The sequence below is a fragment of the Eufriesea mexicana genome, unplaced genomic scaffold, assembly GCF_001483705.2.
Source record: "Eufriesea mexicana isolate 0111107269 unplaced genomic scaffold, ASM148370v2 scaffold11618, whole genome shotgun sequence".
NCBI lineage: Eukaryota > Metazoa > Arthropoda > Insecta > Hymenoptera > Apidae > Eufriesea > Eufriesea mexicana.
In genome coordinates, this window is record NW_016919224.1 from 278,020 (window position 1) to 288,155 (window position 10,136).

Consider the following 10,136-nt stretch of genomic DNA (forward strand, 5'->3'; position numbering starts at 1 on the left):
GTCGTTATAAAAGCAAGTTGATGTGAAGTAAAAAGAGAAGATAAAGAAATAATTTATATTTCTGTTAATTGTTGAGGAAAAAGTAATTGAATTTGACCAAAAAATTTCTGCCATATATAATATTATACTGTATATATAGTATTAGAAATTTATTATTAATTTTTCAAATTTATTAATTATATATAGTATTGGAATTTATTATTATGTTTGGTAAATAATTTGATTTATAATTCCTGCTTTAAGTCAAGAATTATTGGCAAATTTTATAGGTGCCTCTAATAATTTCTATCTCATTAAAATCTAATTATTTAAATATAAATTACAAGTAAAGAAAGTATGCGAAAAATGTAGACAAAGAAAAATAAAATCGTTGTAAAGAATCTTTAAATACCCTGATTTTAGTAATATTCTAGTAACAATCCTAGGGAATCTTACAAATTATTTCGTCAATATTCAACCCCAGTCATCTTTGGCCATCAGAGTATTACATAAACGGGAGTCAGGTAAAAATAAAAATGAACACAGTGGGTTATTTTAACAATGGAAATTATAGGAACTACCGCGGAATTTACTTTGCCAAATAGCAACTCTGTCGCAAGGACGATGCAACAAAGTGACAATCCTACTGTAAAATTAACGAAAAGAGGTAGATAGAAATCTCAGCAGCCAAACAAGATCAATTTATCAATTTGATCTCTCGGTAATTTAGTAAATCCCAGAGATTTGCGTCTCTCGAACGCTCTCGACCGGAAGTCCTCGGGGGTTTCCCAGCGCAAATTCGCAGGGTCATGTCAACGTGTGTGTGTGTGGATTAATCGTAACTCTGTTTGCACGCAGCAATCGCGGTTAACCTGAGCCCCGAAATTCGCATGATGCTACTCGAGATCGAATTCGCGAAAGCTTTGCCGCTTGTCACTTTCTCTTAGCCATCTTCCGAATTTTCTTCACAGAAAATTAGAAATTTTTGAAAATTCGGATGAGAGAGAGAGAAAGAGAGAGAGCAAGAGACATTATAGAAAAGCTATTCTCTTTGTACTGTGCTGAAATCTTAGCCTTTTGGAGGATTCGTATGGAATTTCTTTTTAAATTTTCGTAACAGAAAGCGAGAAATTTTTGAAAAATTTTGGAGAATTTTTTGAGAAAGTAGGAGGTTAAATTTGGGCGCTAAAATTCGCATAATGTCATGCGAAATCAAGTTCATGAAAGCTCTACTATTTCGTCCACCAGTGACGACTGTTTCACATAATAAAATTCACATAAAATTTTTCCCCTAGTCATCCTTCGCACTAAAGAATTACAAATTTCTGAGAATTCGAATAGAAAGGAGAGAAAGAGAAAAATTATAGAAAAGCTATCCTTCTTCCACTGTGCTACCTTAAAATGAATTTACAAATGGAATCCTCTTTCGTAACAAATTTTTAAAAATCATAGTAGACACTGAAAATTTTTCAGGATCCATATAAAATAGAACAAAATTCTAGAACAATTTATTTTCTCATACTTTTTGAATAAGCAATTTAAACTATACTTTATTCTCCGAGAAGGATCGTGCAAAATCATTTTCCAAATATTTTCGAGCATTGAATGTAATCGACCAATTATTAACAAGAGCATATCAAATTCTCAAACAATCTTTTACTCACCATATTGAACCAAAATATATTTTCAAATTGAACACATTAATCATTCTCCTTACTTTGCTCAATCACTATGGAATACTTCATAAACCATACTCACTTGGACAACATTAAAAATCCGTCGTGCATCCGTGCAAGAATCGAGCGACCGTGTCCCACGAATAAATCGCGACTCAGTGAGGATTCCTCGCGACTTCCACAGGGTTAAAGGAGCGAGAAGGCGAAATTAGGATTATGATTAAGACCCGAAGAATTCGAACTCGATTTTGGCAAAGCCTGATTTATGCAAAGCTTAACATTTCTGTGGTATACTTAGCCGAAGGCACGTCTCGATATAGTGGTGGCCGGCTTCAAAGTGTGGTGAATGAAAAATGGAAAAAAATAAGGCCCGTAGTGGGATTAAAAATAGACGGGAAATTTCAGCGAATGCTTCAACTCCTGCTAAGTTTACAATCTCGATAACGTAATCGAACGTATTTCGGTCCGTCAAAAGGCTGGTATTTTTAAATGGGCCGGGGTATATCGAACGTGGTCACGGATCGATACGTCGAATTGGAGGATTTCGTTTGAATAAAGCCAGTGAATTATGCCGGGATTACATGGCAGAAGTGTAGCCTAGATCGCCGGATCGATCGGTTTCTTTTTCCACCGAACTGGCCACAAATCACCCCTGTTTCTAAAATTCCCTCTGCACGGCCACGGATTTATATCTCCGGAATTAAACAACATGATGGAGACCATTAAGTCGTCGATCAAACGTTCGCGAGATTACTCAACTTCCCTTGTAAGTTTGAAATTTAATACACCGTGGACCAGATGCTAGTTATATACAGAATCTAGGTATTTTTGTGCTCCCTGTATCCGAGATATATTGTCTTTTCCAACACTTTTGTCGTAAGGTAGAATTTTATCTTCGTTTTTCAATTTCGTTTCGGTGATTTTTAATTATTTTTATCAGAGAGTATGTGACACAAAATATTTGGGATTTTTGGAATAAAAATATAAAATGATATGACAAAGTAGGAGATATAATTCTACAGAAAATTTACAGAAGAAGAGAAATAATAGTGATACTTCTTTTATTCATGGTTATTCAAATTTTGTTTCATGTCAAAGGATGTAAAAAAAGATATTTCAATTTACTAATCTAGAAATACTATACGACAGTCTTTTTAGTAGAATTTTAACATCATTTTTCAAATTCGTTTCAGTGATTTTCAATTATTTTTATCAGAGGGTATGTGACAAAATATTTGGGATTTTTGGAATAAAAATATAAAATGATATGGCAAAGTAGGAGATATACTTTTACAGAAAATTTACAGAAGAAAAGAAATAATAGTGATACTTATTTTATTTATAGTTATTAAAATTTTGTATCATCTCAAAGGATATAAGAAAAGATATTTTGATTTGAATTTTGATTTACTAATCTAGGAATATTACACGTCTTTTTATTCATCTTTTAAAAATCCTCACAGCACAAAAATTATTGTATTCCATTGTTTTGGAGAGCAACAATTTGTATGTAAAATGAGAACAATTGTAATTAGCACGTTGACTCGTGATACTGATTTTTTAAATTATATTTGATTTATTTAGACCATGTTTTGAAAATTCGAACAAATAAATAAATACAGATTTGCATAATAATATATTATGTTAATGAAAAGTGGACTATTTTCTTTTTCTTTATATTCTTGTTTGATAATTCATTACGTCTTGAGAATAATGGAGATTTTATTGTGGCAGTTAACATATTAACCCTTTGCAAAAATTCCAATTCTTGAATTTTTTTTCAAAAATTCTCTGTTATAATACTGACAATATTTTTTAGAGTAGTAAATGAGAAATGCAATAATTAATACGAAGAATTATTCGATTTCTATTATCCTAAATTTAACCCTCTGCATTTGAGAGGCGACCTTCAGTCACTATTTAATAAAATTTTGGAGACGGATATTAAATAATATATTAAATTTATGATACTGTAATAGTGTGCGAGGTATTGGAATTAAATAATTCTATTTATTAATTATTATACTATTTTCTATTTACTGTTCTAAAAAATATCGTCGACTTTATGGCAGAAAATTTTTGCATTTCTGCTCTTCTACAGTGAAAAATTCGTCGAGTGCAGAGGGTTAATAAATTAATCAATACCAATCTTCAGAAATTTATTGAACGACTGAACGACGTGGTTAAGTCAAATGTAAGGGGTTAATAACACCATAAAAATAATATATCCCTTACACAATCCTCACAAGCCTAAATCAAAATACGAAACCTGCCACTTATTTAAATACCCTTACCCTCAACACCCTAACAATTCCTACAGAACACCTCCAAAATTCCCCCTTACGAGTCCCACCCACGGGAGCACCCAAGAGTCCACCTAGAATCCGCAATGCGTCTAAAAATTCGCATAAATTCTCCCGCGGAACGTTCGTCACATCTCGCGAAGGCCGCGCACGCGATAGTAGAAAGTAAAGGAATAAATCTGTCATTTCCGCTGAATTACGATAACTCGGTGCTATTTTCGAGACACGTGCTCGACAATCGAAGAATTTTCGAAAAATATAACACACCCACGAAGAATAGGTGACTCACGGCGCCGCAATGGCGACTTCCTGTCCCATCCGCGATCCTAATACGACGTCGAAGATCTGTCCACCCCTGTTCCACCCTTTCCGTTCACCCCCTCTCGCGTCTCGCCTCGCCGCCCTCCACTTGCTTTCCAAACATCGTCCATACGTTATGCGCGATACGTGCGGCAACCAGCTACATGGCTAAGATCCAGAGAGTGTTCCCGCTATATTAAGACCGCCTTATATAACGTTCAGTCATATCCGCGCGGCTCTGTATGAACCTTTAATATGCCCGAGCGTGGACGCGCGAGCGCGACTTCCTGCGCGCGCTCCCGCGACGTCGAAGCGCAAAAGTGGCCGCTTAATTAGATTTTCCGAGAAGCGCGCGCCTGCCCCGGGGGTTCACCGGCGGATCTTCCCGCCGTCGAGGACACGGATCGCGGGCCGCACTTCCGGTTAACCCGTCAAAGATAGCTGTCGCGCGGCAGACAGCTGATTTCGACGCTGAAAGAGAGACGACTGGTGGAGAGGGTATTCCCGACGTGTGAAGCCGGCTTGCAGGGTGTACGAGGAAGTTGTTGAGTTGGTCACGAAACTCGCGTGCTTTTCCAAAGGTGTTTTTGGGGAATTTATTTGGGAATTTATTAGGGAGGATTTTTAGAGAGGGAGAGAGAGGGAAGAAGTATTCTGGCAATTATCTGGTTATTTTCTGTTGTTTTGTTGGTCACGAAACTCGCGTGCTTCTCCAAAGGTGTTTTTGGGGAATTTATTTGGGGAATTTATTAGGGAAGATTTTCAGAGAGACAGGGAGAAAGTATTCTGGTAATTAGCTGGTTATTTTCTGTTGTTTAGTTGGTCACGAAACTCGCGTGCTTCTCCAAAGGTGTTTTTGGGGAATTTATTAGGGAAGATTTTTAGAGAGACAGGGAGAAAGTATTCTGGTAATTATCTGGTTATTTTCTGTTGTTTAGTTGGTCACGAAACTCGTGTGCTTCTCCAAAGGTGTTTTTGGGGAATTTATTTGGGGAATTTATTAGGGATGATTTTCAGAAAGACAGGGAGAAAGTATTCTGGTAATTATCTGGTTATTTTCTGTTGTTTAGTTGGTCACGAAACTCGCGTGTTTCTCCAAAGGTGTTTTTGGGGAATTTATTAGAGAGGATTTTTAGAGAGACAGGGGGAAAGTATTCTGGTAATTATCTGGTTATTTTCTGGGAACAATGGTGTCTGGTGATTATCATATTAGGAAGGTGGGTTTTACAGCTGTTGTAATTGTTGTGTTGAATCTTCTGGTGTTATAATTAGTGCGATGATTGTGCGTTGGTTCATTGTAACTTGTTTTGAGGGTTAGAAAGTTTGAGGTTTAATTTCATGTACATTTTCTTGGGATTGAAGGCTCTATCAATTTCTGGTACTAGTTTTGCTTTGAATTGTTCAGTTATTAGGATTTTTGCAAAAGTTCTGATTTGTTTAATGCGAAATGGTTTTAAAAGGAAGTAGGAAAAATTCTTCACTGAAAAGAATTGAAAATTTGTTCAAAAATCCACCACGAAGGTACACTATGTGCTATTAATTATAAAAGCAGCTGAATTTGGTTTTCATCTAACTAGATTACTATAATTTAAAATCATTTTCTTGAGGTATCAAGAAATTGTATAATCAGATTCACTTTACATAAATTATAATTATTTTACTAATTTTTGTATTTCTTTCTATTTAATTTAATTTCATTTATCATTGTATTTAATTCCCCTTCTAATTTTTCAATTTATTTTCATTTATTTACACTAATCTCCAGGATATATATATATATATACTAGGAAAGATGCTAAATGAAAAATAAAATCTGCTAAATTTTTACGTATACTCAAAAATCGACATTTCCTTCGAACATTCTCCAATCTTGCTGGAAATATCTCAAATTTAATGCAGTTCCTTCTTTTATAATTTTAAAACTCAGGAAAATTATTTATCTGGGAGTGAATTACGATGTGCTACCGAGCTTCTCTAATTCCATTTATAAATTCGGCGTACTTGTAATTTATCTTATATTAACGATAAGTAGGACACTCTCTAGACATCAAACGAATCTAGATGGAGGTTTAGAACTTTCATTGCTCTGTTTCACACCACTGGAAACTAGCAATATCTTCTTACTAACCCTGTCAAATAAATCAGGCAATTTCGAGTTGAAATAATTCTCGATTTCTTGATTATTGAGAAAAAATTTGACTCTTCGTACCACCCCTCTTCGATCATCGACTCTGAGATCCCCATGACACTTCTTCCAAAAGAATATATGTACTCAATGTAAATTGTATCTTAAACAACTAAACCATCCCCTGTTCCTCAAAAACCAAAAATAAAAATAAAAAAAGAAGAAAAGAAGTAAACTTATCAGATTCTGATCTTCTAAACTAATTTATTTCAAAAAGATACCCATAATCGTATCAACCAAACCACTCTCTAAGAAAACCAAAAATAAAAATTAAAAAATGAATAAAAGAAATCATCACTCAAGAGAACCAAAAATAAAAATAAGAAGAGAGAAAAGAAATAGGGTTATCAGATTTTAGTCTTCTAGGCTCATTTCTTCCAAAAAGACATCCATGATCGTATCAACCAAACCACTCCCTCCACCCAAATATCCAAAAATAGAAATAAGAAAAGGAGAATAGAAATAACCCTATCAGATTTTGGTCTCCTAGACTCATTTCTTCCAAACAGACACCCATAATCGTATCAACCAAACCACTCCCTTCACCCAAAAATCCAAAATAAAAATAAGAAAAAGAAAAAAGAAATAGACTTATCTAATTTTAGTCCTCAAGAATCATTTCGTCCAAAAAGACACCCATAATCGTATCAACCAAACCACTCCCTCCACCCAAATATCCAAAAATAAAAATAAGAAAAGGAGAAAAGAAATAGACCTATCAAATTCTAGTCTCGTAGCCTCATTTCTTTCAAAAATACACCAAGATCTATATCAACCAGACCTATCTATTCGTCTTACTCTTCCATTGTCTTCTACATTATCTTGAACCAAGAACAGAAGGAAAGAGAAGACTGAGAGATCAGGGTGCAGAGCATTAGTCGATGTGTCGGACGGACAGGCTCCGCGGACCAATTTGCAATGGCCGCGTGCGGCAGCCGGTCGTGGTAATCGTCGAGCAGGCCCGAAATGTCGGTCGTATTTTATCTCGACAATTCTACCGCAGGCAAGCGAGTGTCCAAACAATTAGCGGTCAACCGAGGCCGCTAATTTGCGCGCCTGACGCGACTATACCGTTGTTGCTGGTCTGCCTCGATCCTAACCTAACTTCAGGATTGTCCTCGCGGCGCAACAGCGTCTCGCGGCCATCTTTGTTAAAAAGCTCGTTACACGGCAATTTGCTGCAAACGCTAACGGCTGCTGATGCAGACCTTGTAATTACACGCGGATCACTATCTATCGCGGCGGGCTAATTAGGTGTTGCGTTGCCGTTGTTCTCGGTTCTTGCTATCTAATAACGAAATCCGACCGGCGCTCAGCCGTTCGAGTCGGGCGAAAATCGGACGATAGCTGCGGCCCCGTGGGAATTAGGTTTACGTGTTAGCTCGTGTTTTCACAGCGATTACGAAGTGGGAGAATCGCGGTGTCGTTCGTGGTATCGACACCTATATTCGGGGTTTAATTGATTCCGCGAGAGCGCGGTAATTGGCACGTCGGTTTGGCAAGGATTGGCTTTCAGAACCTCTGTATGTTTGGCAGGTAGTTTGCCAGTGTCAAAGGGGAGGGTTTAATTCGTCGCTGATAAGATAATTTCGTTGTGGACATATTTGGCTGCGAGATTGAGGTTATGTTTACCGATGTCGGAGAAATTTGTTTGGGAATTACAGAAGCCGAGGAATCTGATGGGAAAATGATGTTATTAATGTAAAATAAATGGAATCGGATAAATTACGAAATTAAAATGACTTACCACATCGTTTTTAAATATACTTATAATTATTTTGGAATACTGTTCTATCTGAAATTCGAATTCTAAAATATTTTATATTATATATCGTGTTTTCGAGTAATTGATTATGTACTTTGTACTTGTATTTGTTTGTTGATATTGGGAAATTTGTTTGGGAATTAGAGAAGCTGAGGGATTACGAGAATTCTGAAGGGAAAATGGTGTTATAAATGTAAAATAAATGGAATCGGATAAATTACGAAATTAATATGGCTTCCGAATATTTAAATATATCTAAAATTATTTTGGAATACTATTCTATGTAAAATTCAAATTTTAAAATATTGTATATCGTATAGTGTATTATATTATATTATTATACAACATTGTATGATATTGTATATATATCATGTTATCGAGTAATTGATTCTATACTTTATATATATACTTATTTGTCGATATCGGTAAAATTTGTATGGAAATTAGAGAAGCTAAGGGATCTGATGGGAAAATGATGTTATAAATGGAAAATAAATGGAATCGGATAAATTACAAAATTAAAATGACTTAACAAATAATTTTTAAATATATCTAAAATTATTTTGGAATACTATTTTATCTAAAATTCTAATTCTAAAATATTTTATATCATATTATATATATATATTGTATTATATTATATTGTAATACAACATTACATAATATTGTATATATATAATATTATATATCGTGTTATCGAGTAATTGATTCTATATTTTATACTTATACTTATTTGTCGATATTAGGAAAATTTGTTTGGGAATTAGAGAAGCTGAGGGATTCAAGGATTCTGATGGGAAAATGATGTTACAAATGTAAAATAAATGGAGTCGTCTAAAGTCCGAAATTAAAATGAATTCCAAATAATTTCTAAATAAATCTGAAATTATTTTTAGAAATACTATTTTATATAAAATTCGCATTCTAAAATATTGTATATCGTATATTGTATTATATGATATTGTAATACAACATTGTATAATATTGTATATACATATATATATAATATTATATATGGTATTATCGTGTAATTTGTTCCAAAGGATTTCAACATTTCTATATTCAATTTCTATATCAAAATTAAAGAGGAATTCGAAACGCCTAATACGAAGATGACTTATCCCAAATTTGTTATAAAATTTAACCTAACCATATTGTCCTATGTATAATTGGACATGGTACCATGTCATTTATGGTTCTCGATGACTTTAATGGTATTTTTTTAATATACAGTGGCGGAATTTTTAAGGGAACCAGTCATAATCCCGCAAAGAATTCTTCTGGCTTTCCTCGAAGTCTGAAATTGTTTGTTCTTTCCCGATTAACAGCTAACGCGTCTCCTCGCAGCCGCGACGCTCGGTTTGTTTGCGTTGGCGCCGCGGCGCGTACTGCCATGGAAATTTGCAAATACCGCACGATCCGGAAAAAAAATATCCAGATGGGTCTGCATCGAACCTTCTCGCTATTCCAACGAATTTTTTCGTTACTTTGTTCCTTCGCAAAATGATCTATCCGTCAATCAGAATTACTCAAACGATCTTTCGTTTGACTTTTATTTAAAAGAATATTCCTTGGGTCGAAAATGAACGAAAAATTGCAATGAGCGATGGGAATAATTATCCATACGTAAATACAAATTTCTCTCAATTTTTTCTTGCTATAACATATTAAAAAAAAATCAAAAGAAAGATAGGAAGAGAAGAAGGTAAGTTTAAAAATTGTGAAATTAATAATTGATCCCTTTTTGAGATTAATTAATGATTTGGTGACTTGGATATAAGTCTTTCCTGGATATAAAATTGCAGTGACAGTGCTAATTAATTGAGATATAAAATTTTTTAAGATTTAGAAAAATATCAAATATTTAATTAATTTCTAAAATTTAGGAACATATAGTTTCCAAATTGTTACCTGAATAAAATATTCTG